The sequence below is a fragment of the Ranitomeya variabilis genome, chromosome 5 (genome assembly GCF_051348905.1).
Source record: "Ranitomeya variabilis isolate aRanVar5 chromosome 5, aRanVar5.hap1, whole genome shotgun sequence".
Classification (NCBI taxonomy): Eukaryota; Metazoa; Chordata; class Amphibia; order Anura; family Dendrobatidae; genus Ranitomeya; species Ranitomeya variabilis.
Genome location: NC_135236.1, coordinates 265,881,155 through 265,893,432, shown reverse-complemented (window position 1 = coordinate 265,893,432; position 12,278 = coordinate 265,881,155). Strand labels below are relative to the sequence as shown.

Here is a 12,278-nt window from a genome sequence, read left to right as displayed (position 1 = left end):
AGATATTATTAGTATTATAAGATTGGAAAATCCTTTTGAGGATTAGTTCGCAGGAGCAATTGAAATATTGTTCGATTTTCATCAGTATTGTCGTCTGTATACATCCCATATGGCATCTGTTTTTATACATTAGCAGTTATTAAGATTTACAAACCCATATATAGTTTCTTGTGTTAAAGAATTACAATGTATCCATAAAAATTGGCTGCTATATGGCATATCCATAGGGGACCCACATTTTTTTCCCGCAACCATAGACTTAATTAGGGGAGTCTGAAATGCGGAATAGTGCATGCTGAGGTTTTTTTCATGTGGACATTTGGTTCATGAAAAAAACATTCATCTGAACAGTCCGATTGAATAACATTGGTCTGGTTGCTGTCAGTTTTTTCATGAACAGTACTCAGTCCGAAAAAACAGTAGTGTGAATGTAGTGTGTTTTTTCAATATTTGTTAAGCGTTTTTGTTGCAGATATTTCCCCACAAATTAGTATGGGTGAAATCTGTACAAAAAACGCTGAAAGAATTAACATGCTGCAGATTTAAATCTGCAACAAATCTGCAAGGAAAAATAAGCAACGTCTGCATGAGTGTTCAGGATTCTCATTCACTTTGGTGGTTTTAGGACACCTTTCAGGTCTTGTGATAAAACAACGCGACAAAGATGTAACAAATCTGCAACTTTTTGGTCCCATATTATGGATGCCGACAAATCTTCCATGGTTCAAGCTGGAGTTGGAGAATGATAACTTTGGGTATGGCAGGGATTGCCCAAGAGCAAAAAAAGGACCTCTAATATATTCGTCTAAAAGTGTCCAAATACTGTGTGTTGGTTGGTTGTTTTTCTGTGTATAAATAATAAACTTTTTAGTCTTTGGTCATTTCTGGCTGAGGGAAATCTGTTCCTTTCGGTGATAATTGTTATCGATATGCAGTATGTAGCAGATATCGTTAGAGAAGTGGTCAGCATATATTACACTATAGACGGACTGTGTTTGGACTGAGTAAAATATTTACGTTTTATTGATGTCTGTCTAGAGGGACTTTTTTGGATACCATGATAATGACATTGGTTAAAGGATACAATTCAAATTCGATCTGTGGTTTGATAAATGCAATAATAACAAACAGAGCTATGCTCAGCTACCGACACTGGGATCCAGCGCAGGATATTATGTCGTCTGAGTTTACGCTAGAAAAAGTCATTCAAAGCTGCAGTAAGACAGCTGGGACCTGTGATTAGCTGCCATCAACTGAGCATCATCGGTTATATCACTGCTGGCGCGCCGCTGAAGACATCCAGCTCAGCAGCCAATCACAGGTCCCAGTGGTCCTCCTGCCGCTTTGAACAGTGACGACTTCCACCTGGTGTAAGGGCAGACACTGGAGCAATCTGCATTGGGTCCCGGTAAGTGCCGGTAGGAGAGTATAGCTCTGTTTGTTACTTTTTCATTTACCAAGCCACCAATAAGATTCTAATTTTGCCCAAGCAACTCTCCTAAAGGGAATCTGTCTACAGGTTTTTGCTATTCAACGTCAAAGCAGGAAAATGTAGAGAATGAGAGCCCGATTCAAAAGGATGTGTCTCTTATTCGGCTGTGTGCTGTAGTGTCAATACAATCAGCATTTTATCAGCAGGAGATTAACATTAGAGGACTACATCACTGGTGTCAGGCAGTCAGGCTACTCTGTATAACCCCGCCCCCACCTTTAATTAGTAGCTTGCTGACAATGTACAGTGTACACAGGAAGCAGGTATGAAGAGCAATGAATACTGTTTTCATGTGATGGGAGACCAGGACACGACTACACATATGCTCTTGGTGTCTAATTTCTTGCAGAACTGTGATTAGATGAGCATCTACTCACATAGGACTGCCCTTATATATAATCCTGCCTACAATCTGACCGTCTGCCGTATTTTATGTAAACTCAGGCCATTTCTAGGACCATGAACTGCTATGCGTGGGCATATCCGAGAGTCCCAATAGCTGCATCATCAGAAATCTGCAGTCATTTCCAGATCTGATGGGCACAATCCCTGCATCAGACTGAGCTTTATGATAGCTTTTATAAAATAAGTTAACAGAAAAGGGAATTTCCACAATTAAAAAGTAAGTAGGTGTTATGGGGAAACCCCTTCTGTCATTTTTGTGAATGGCTGGGCTCCCATGATGAATACAGCTGAAGCTTCTTTTTATTGTGATGTATTACATTTCTACGGGTCTAGCACATACCAAAGCAACTTCTTGTATCACATGTCAGACAGGATTACATCAGGTTACCCATCTCTGGTGTATAGAATAACATCAGATGCTTCATTATTACATATGGCAATTAACATTTTACAATCTACTTTTTTCAGTATAAGGGTATGTATCCACGTTCAGGATTGCATCAGGATTTGGTCAGGATTTTTCATCAGTATTTGTGAGCCAAAACCAGGAGTGGAACAATTAGAGGAAAAGTATAATAGAAACATATGCACCACTTCTGTATTTATCACCCACTCCTGGTTTTGGCTTACAAATACTGATGGAAAATCCTGACCAAATCCTGATGCAATCCTGAACGTGGACACATACCCTAAAGCAATATCTCAGCTGCATACCACAAATGTGGTGTGAAAAAAACAATCTTTATTCAATCATTTTGTAAATTTTGTATGAAGATTTGGAGAGATGGTGTGAGTGTAGTCACAGGATCGGGCCCATCGGCCACGTCGGTGTCTACAGATCTTCCTTTAAATAGCTGACCTGTTGTGACGTCATAAGTGTGTCATGTCACATCAATGACATTGTGTTAGGCCAGCTAATCGAAGAAAGAGCATATGGATGCCATCAGGTAACAAGCGCTTCTCAGGGCTCCTGTCCAATGGCCACAGATTACCCAAGTGGCTCCTGGATCAGGTCTTGTGAATCATTTTTCACCATTTCAACCATGTGATGAGGCAGCCGATTCATTAGTCACTCTATGGGACCACAGACTTGTGAATCTTCACAGCACACACATTGCACACTGTGAGGATTCTCCGGCAGTCACATGACCACAAGTATTCGATATACATGATCCTGGCCAGAATCCGACTAGACTGTTTCTGGAGGGCTCAATTCAAGTGCATTGTGCAAGGCCAGAAACAGTCTAGTCGGTTTCTGTCACAAAGAGTAAGCACAGACTTGTCCCTTTGAGGCCATGTGCACACGCTCCGGATTCCATTGCGGAATTTTCCGCAGTGGTTTTGATAAATCCGCAGTGCAAAACCACTGCGTTTTTTACTGCCGATTTATCGCGGTTTTTATTGCGGTTTCCGCTGCGGTTTTTCACCTGCAGTTTCCTATTGGTGCAGGTGAAAAACCGCTGCGGATTCCGCACAAAGAATTGACATGCTGTGGAAAATAAACCGCTGCGTTTCCGCGCGTTTTTTTCCACAGCATGTGCACAGCATTTTTTTATTTTCCATAGGTTAACATTGTACTGTACACCGCATGGAAAACTGCTGCGGATCCGCAGCGTCAAAAACGCTGCGGATCCGCAGCAAAAACCGCAACGTGTGCACATACCCTAAAGGGAGACTGTCAGTAGGTTTTTGCTATGCAATCTAAGAGATGAATAATGTAGGGTCAGAGAGCTTGATTCTGGCAATGTATCTCTTACTGGACTGCTAGTTATAGTTTGGATAGAATCCCTGATTTCTCTGCTGTAGATGTAGCAGTGGTCACAATGCTGAGCGGTATATAACCTCGCCCATGCCCCTGATCGTCAGCTTCCTGTGTACACTGAGCATTATCAGAAAACTTCCAAGTCAGTGGCATTGCAGGATTACAAAATTAGCCTGACTGGCCTGCACGTGAGACCTAATCCTCCATTAATAATCTCCTGCTGATAAAATACTAATTTTATTGAAACTACAGCACATAGCCTAGCAAACAGATTGGTAGCCCACAAGGGCAGGGCCCTCTCCTTTCTGTACCAGCCTAGATCATTGTTAGCTTGCTCCCCAAATTTTATCTTTGTGTTTTGTATGTAACCCCTTCTCGTGTGCAGCACCATGGAATAAATGATGATCAAAAAATAAATAATAATACCTGGAATCAGGCTCTCTGCACCTACATTGTACTGTACTCTCAGATTATAGAAGAAAAACGTGCTGACAGATTCCCTTTAAGAACAGTGCAGTCTATTCTTCACAGATCGTAAGCTGGTTGGGTCTTTATAAATAAATAATAATAATATAAGTAGAAGAATCGGGTAGCGAGTACCTCAGGGTGCATCTGATTTATGCTTATAACTTAATTTTGGTATGATAAAAATACAGCTAAAATCATGATACCTTAGGTTTTTAAACTGTCTGTTTCTGCGTGTATTCAATAATGAAAATGTTTTCCTTTCTTCATGATAAGAATTACTATGTCATTGCTTAGACAAAAAACGTGTGCATATAAAACAACCACGAAGAAATTACTGAAATGCCCTTTTATGATAGAGTTTGCCTTTCGCCATCTTTTTTGACAGTTTTCTCACCGTTTCCATTAAAACATTGAATTTAATGTTAATGTGTTGGGCAAATTTTGTGATCCAAAAGGAAATAACATCATGTCATTTTTGTATCCGTATTAAATGATGGATTTTTTTTACAGAAATGTTACATGCAACATTTTAATAGGGGCTCAAGTCACTGATATCAATGGAGGGCCCAGTAGGGCCATTGTCCTAGGTGACCAGACTGTTTTTAAAGATGGAGGCAATGTATTCCTGGGTTGTACAATATTGGTGAACTAAGCCACACCAAATACACACATGGAATTGATTTTACTGACTTCTACAATAGTGGTGAACTAAGGGTGCTTTCCAATGATGCTTTCCTCCATATTCGTGGGTCCCATCAGGGCTTGCATCCGAACACCGCCTGCAAAATGGTATTTGGATGTATGCGCTGATGGGGCACGTTCGCTCTTTCAGCACCATTATAGTATATAGCCAGGCTCGACTGGCCCATAGGGGAACAGGGGAATCCTCTGGTGGGCCCCTCTGCGGATCTGGGCCACTAAACCCACTGTGTAGGCAGTAGTTGGCATAAATCACTTGATTCACTCTGTACAGAAAAAAGCAACATCTCATCACTCATTAACCACGCTACCCAGTTTATTATGAAATAGAGATATAGGTAAATTTGTGAACAAGGGTACTGTAATATTTATATGCAAGTGAAAAGTGGGCCCCCCAAAGTCAATGTTACTGGTGGGCCTTTGGCACCCCAGTCCGACACTGTATATGGCGCTGTTGGCACATAGGTCACTCTGAATCCTGTTTTGCGGGGTGGAGGGCTCAGACCCAAGCCCCGATGTGACCCACGAAAGGTAAAGCGCAATGTGCAAGCACCCTAAGCCTAACACAACAAATACACCCAAATCAAATATAAAACACACCAAGATATTTCACTTGGTTTGTAAATCTAAATAAACCGTTCGCCAAACTAAGATGTCATTTTCACAAAAATGCAACCCAACCAAATATCCTTAAGACTTTACAGACATTTCTGCATTTTTGATTTAACAGATTATTCTTTAAATAAAATCTTTTACATTTCAGAAGGACAGGGAGAGCTGCGGATTGTAGACTCCTTGAGACAATTGCACATATCTTGGCTTATTGAAGTGGTGTGTATGACACGGAGAGAAGTTGGCTATTGGGGTTAACTTCACGGAAAATGTAGGTTTTGAAGGCTGTTAAGCTACAATGTACATCACTTTGCTATTCCTCACTGCCCAATGCATATTGTACCTGTGCCACCCATACCCTCTGCACCACCCTGCTCCACACACTGACATTAGACTGTAAGCATTAAACCCAGACTCGTCTTTGTGCTGACTGCTGTACTACCTTCCTGCCCTTTTATTAGTTCCCTGTACCCAGTGGTGGCGCCTGGTGCTCACATCTGGACACAACCGTCCGCTTTGTCTCTAGTCCCACCGATATACATTTTTCACAGATTATTAACGCTTCCTTTACGTAGCCAGATGTAACATATGTATAGGGTTAGGGTAATAACTGCTATTAATGGTGACTCAACTTCAGCCCTTACGTCTGGCCCCATTAACCCACCTGTTACCTGATCTTTCATTTTCCTCTTTGTCCTTGACTTAAGACCAAACTTGTACGAGAGGAGATTTGACAAGAGATCACTGTACTCGCTCAGAACCTTCCAGCAGGCAGCTCACGGTGACACTTCCAGCAAGATACTTCCTTGTCTGGTTGCTTATTAGGAAAAATAAGCAGCGGACGCAACCAATAAAAAAGGAGGCGAAAGTGAAACTAGAGAATAAGCAGGATCATGTGACGCCGCGTGAAGTCCCTACAGAAACGTAGCACAATGTGACATTATGACACCTGTATGTGGAGCAGCAGCCACATCACACACTATACAGTATATTACACGCTACTTATGCAGCCACACGGGCGTATGCAATTGTCTTTATATACAGCAACATTTGAGAAGAATATGTCATTCCGACACGCGAGAGAATCGGAGCACAGAGCACGCTCCCAGCAGAGTTTGAGCCAAGTGTCATTAGCATATCGTATCCGATGCTATACGCTAATGTGATGACGGCCTAATGATGAAAGTAACTAGATTCAGATGATTAGCCATCTTGATGGGGCTCACCAGGAAATAGTCCAATAGTAATGTAAGGAGAAAATGGGCACTCGCCACATTGTCCCCATAATCTCTGCTTGGAACAACAATAAAGCTTATTTTAACGCATGGCGGTGAGTGACCCATCTTCTCCTTACAGTAAAATGTACAATGTTTTACAGTAGCAGCATAAGCAATGAGATTTCTGAAACCTCACTCGCACGCTGCATTTTGTTCCCACATATATTTTGAGCCCTGCTGCACTTTTTCTTTTTCCCAAGATGTAGCAGGTCAATTCTTTCAGTGTTTCACCCATTAAAATGAATAGGTGAAAAATGCAATTAAAATACATGTGTACAAATGTGACCAAAACACAGGTACTGTACATAGCATTTTAACTGCTACTACTCTGGTTTGTGGTGCAGAAAAAAACGCTGCAAAAACTCAACACAGACGGCGTTTGTGTATACAAAAAAAAACAAGCGGGTACCGCAAAAAGGAATATCACTCAGGGATCAACCATATGCATATAGAAGACACAATTATGGATTAGACAAGAGAATGATATGCATACCAATGGGATCCACCGAAAGATTAACTTTATTTGTGCAAATAGCAACACAGCAAGGCAAGACACACATTTAAAAACATTTAAAAAAAAAACAGAAATCAAGCAAAAATCAGCCATTTTTGCTTGATTTCTGTTTTTTTGTTTTTAAAGTTTTTAAATGTGTGTCTTGCCTTGCTGTATTGCTATTTGTACAAATAAAGTTATTCTTTCGGTGGATCGCATTGGTATGCATATCTTTCTCTTGTCTAATCCATAAGCCGGCGTTTGTGCTCACAGACCGCTCTCCTCTATGCTGCATCCATGCAATCCTCCACCCAATCCTCCTCTCTCCTTAGCCTATACCAGAGCACCCAGCAGCACCCGCAGATATTCCTGTGAGCATACACGCTGGCTCCTGTTATTATGCTGTGAGCACACATGCCAGGGCATTTTTTTTTCATGCAGTGCTTGCTCTGGCTGAGGGAGCAAGGTCAATCAGCACAGAATGAAGAGGCCATTTATGAACATTGGGGTGGCAGAATGGTGCCAAAATTCTCTTGGCCACACCAGAGGTACACCAAGCACCCTAATTTGCAAATCAAATGGAAAGATAATAATAATAATAATAATAATCTTTATTTATATAGCGCCAACATATTCCGCAGCGCTTTACAGTTTAACAGTAAGATGTTTTTTTGACACAACAAAGGCAGCATTTACTACAACAAAGGTATTGTTTTTATTTGGGCTTAGTTTAAATAGTGATATCTTGATGACAAACTTTTTTTTAGCTAAATTTTACATTTCCATAGGTTTCCTGCACTTTATGGGGAATGTAGTGTTTTTCCTTACTTATGATGTAAGAGTGAATGCTGATTGGCAAGCAAGCAGATACCTTATATCCCTGTAGTAGTTTTATTCTGCATTGTACTGCATGGATTTAGTCGCTGTGGTTCCCCTTTTAGAAATCGGAGTCTATCTGTGTGAAAGGTGTTTTACTCTGGGGAAAGAAGAGATGTTACTTCCTGTCTCACTGTCGCTTCCTTTTTCTCTCACCAGAAGAAATGACAGAAACGTTTCTCTATCATGCACAATCACCTTTCTTTCACTGTGCAGCTGTTTATTATAAAATGAAAGGCAAAACGTAGGTTTCCTTTTCTTTACTGACCTAAATCGCTCTTCTCTTTTTTCATGTAGCACAAAAAGGTTCTATAATAACACATAGAAAAGGATTAGTACTCTTTATCTACAAATAGACTTCTATGTGGCCAATGATAAACAAAGGCCTTCTCATCTGTAACAGTATTTCCCTTATGAAAGGTGTATAACTATCAATAAATATGATATACTAGCTGGTGGCCCGATTCTAACGCATCGGGTATTCTAAAATATGTATGTATATAGCAGCCACATAGTATATAGCACAGGCCACGTAGTATATAGAAGCCATGTAGTATATAGCACAGGTCACGTAGTATATAGAAGCCATGTAGTATATAGCAGACAAATAGTACGTGGCCTGTGCTATATAGTATGTGGGCTGCTATATACCGGTACTATGTGGACTGCTATATACTACGTGGGCTGCTATATACTATGTGGACTGCTATATACTACATGGGCTGCTATTTACTACATGGACTCCTATATACTATGTGGACTGCTATATACTACGTGGGCTGCTATATACTATGTGGACTGCTATATACTACGTGGGCTGCTATTTACTACATGGACTCCTATATACTACGTGGGCTGCTATTTACTACGTGGGCTGCTATATACTATGTGGACTGCTATATACTACGTGGGCTGCTATATACTATGTGGGCTGCTATTTACTACATGGACTCCTATATACTATGTGGGCTGCTATATACTATGTGGGCTGCTATTTACTATGTGGGCTGCTATTTACTACGTGGGCTGCTATATACTACGTGGGCTGCTATATACTACGTGGGCTGCTATATACTATGTGGGCTGCTATTTACTACATGGACTCCTATATACTATGTGGGCTGCTATATACTATGTGGGCTGCTATTTACTACATGGACTCCTATATACTATGTGGGCTGCTATATACTATGTGGGCTGCTATTTACTACGTGGGCTGCTATTTACTACGTGGGCTGCTATATACTACGTGGGCTGCTATATACTACGTGGGCTGCTATATACTATGTGGGCTGCTATTTACTACATGGTAAAAGAAAAAGAAGAAAAAGACACTGCTATAAAGAAATGCACACCATGAATATTATATGAACATACAAAAGCTGTTGTGGTGCCTGCATGTAGGTGGAGACCATGGTGTGTGGTATGGTGACATCTGTGACATTGGTTGGGTTGTTCCACACACCCTCTTGATCCATATTAAAGCATTAATAAATCTTATTCCTTATAAAAACTCTCCTTTTCATATTTAATTGTTGGATCGGTACTTGGTATAAGGGGTCCCTTTATTTATTCATTTTTCATCATTTTTAATTTTGTTTTTGCCCCCCCATCTGCATGTGCTCGGGAATTATGCCTGGGTGTACGCAGTGTGGTCGCTTATTGCACTTATATGTGGGCACATCTGTATTATTGTTTTTTCCATTATGCAATCTTGTATGTGCACTAATCCATTCATCTATTATTGCGGTCTTACAGATGAGTTTATCCGACTGGATCTCTTATCCTGGCGGCTCTTGGCTGGGATTTCATGGGTATGCGAACGTATTATCGCAACACCATTCTATCCCTCACGGATGTTGCTTCCTATTGGATATTTGTGTCATCCTTGATAATGCCCTCCTGGTTACTATGATGCAGATGCGATCCAATTATAGGTCTATTGTCTTATGTACGTGCGCTGGAGCGGTGCACACTTTATACTCTTGAGTACGCTTCTCCCTATTTCGCATTCTATTGAGCATGCGCAATTCTTGTTCGGTATCTATCCCTTATGTGCGCAGGCGCTCTGCGTCTCTCACCGCTATGCCTTGTGGGGCACGTCACTTCCGGCGGGGAGTGACGCGCTAGCCCCGCCCCCGGATAACGAGTTTTTGACACACCGGTAGGTGCCTAAGACATTAATGATGCATGTATTTATACACTGTTATATTGGTAGGTTAGGAACTTCCCCTGACGAAGCCTCATTCGGGAGGCGATACGCGTGGGGTCACGGTCCACTCGGCCCCCTGGACACTTCAGCTTGTTTCAACATAGGTGGGTTGCATCTTGCTGTGGGCACTATGCCCTTATAGCTCCACTCATGTCCCACTATGCACATGGGAGCTTTTGTGGTTATTTAGATTCCCTATGAGCCGCTAGGTAGGATGCCATTATTGTAACTGCCTAAGTAAATGTGATTTGTTGACAGGCTATATATTATTGGGTGTATATATATATATATTGGTTGTCCAGACGGTCCGTAGTGACGTATTGATTTTAATTGTTTTTATTGTTTATGCCAATAAAGTGTTGTTTTGTATGTTCATATAATATTCATGGTGTGCGTTTCTTTATAGCAGTGTCTTTTTCTTCTTTTTCTTTTACTGTGTTATTACTACTGCTATTTGCACCCTCTAAATTGTATATTCTTATGGCTGTGCGCTGGTTTTTTCTGGTATCGCTATTTACTACATGGACTCCTATATACTATGTGGACTGCTATTTACTACGTGGGCTGCTATATACTATGCGGGCTGCTATTTACTACGTGGGCTGCTATTTACTATGTGGGCTGCTATTTACTACGTGGGCTGCTATTTATTACGTGGGCTGTGTTATATACTACGTGGGCTGCTATTTACTACGTGGGCTGCTATATACTATGTGGGCTGCTATTTACTACGTGGGCTGCTATATACTATGTGGGCTGCTATTTACTACGTGGACTGCTATATACTATGTGGGCTGCTATATACTATGTGGGCTGCTATTTACTACGTGGGCTGCTATTTACTATGTGGGCTGCTATATACTACATGGGCTGCTATATACTATGTGGGCTGCTATTTACTATGTGGACTGCTATATACTATGTGGGCTGCTATATACTATCTGGGCTGCTATTTACTACGTGGGCTGCTATTTATTACGTGGGCTGTGTTATATACTACGTGGGCTGCTATTTACTACGTGGGCTGCTATATACTATGTGGGCTGCTATTTACTACGTGGGCTGCTATATACTATGTGGGCTGCTATTTACTATGTGGGCTGCTATATACTACGTGGGTTGTGTTATATACTACGTGGGCTGCTATTTACTACGTGGGCTGCTATATACTATGTGGGCTGCTATTTACTACGTGGACTGCTATATACTATGTGGGCTGCTATTTACTACGTGGGCTGCTATTTACTACGTGGGCTGCTATATACTACATGGGCTGCTATATACTATGTGGGCTGCTATTTACTACGTGGACTGCTATATACTATGTGGGCTGCTATATACTATGTGGGCTGCTATTTACTACGTGGGCTGCTATATACTATCTGGGCTGCTATTTACTACGTGGGCTGCTATTTATTACGTGGGCTGTGTTATATACTACGTGGGCTGCTATTTACTATGTGGGCTGCTATTTACTACATGGGCTGCTATATACTATGTGGGCTGCTATTTACTACGTGGACTGCTATATACTATTTGGGCTGCTATATACTATGTGGGCTGCTATTTACTACGTGGGCTGCTATTTACTATGTGGGCTGCTATATACTACGTGGGCTGCTATTTACTACGTGGACTGCTATATACTATGTGGGCTGCTATATACTATGTGGGCTGCTATTTACTACGTGGGCTGCTATATACTATCTGGGCTGCTATTTACTACGTGGGCTGCTATTTATTACGTGGGCTGTGTTATATAGTACGTGGGCTGCTATATACTACGTGGGCTGCTATATACAATGTGGGCTGCTATTTACTATGTGGGCTGCTATGTACTACGTGGGCTGTGTTATATACTACGTGGGCTGCTATTTACTATGTGGGCTGTGTTATATACTACATGGGCTGTGTTATATACTGCGTGGGCTGCTATTTACTACGTGGGCTGCTATTTACTATGTGGGCTGTGTTATATACTA

The 12,278-nt window shown here is 41.3% G+C and overlaps 1 protein-coding gene across 2 annotated transcripts in view; it reads right to left on the bottom strand.

Moving 5' to 3' along the window:
- The window catches only part of LOC143775732 (mucosa-associated lymphoid tissue lymphoma translocation protein 1-like), a 64,306-nt gene extending 58,056 nt beyond the window's left edge, over nucleotides 1-6,250 (bottom strand). The window contains exon 1 of one of the 2 annotated variants that reach the window (XM_077264222.1): nucleotides 6,110-6,250. The gene's annotated coding sequence lies outside the window, so the exon portion shown is untranslated. Of the gene's footprint in view, nucleotides 1-6,102 lie in introns of both variants that reach the window. The other variant, XM_077264221.1, reaches the window with a different exon arrangement.
- Between the last annotated feature and the right edge of the window lie 6,028 nt (nucleotides 6,251-12,278).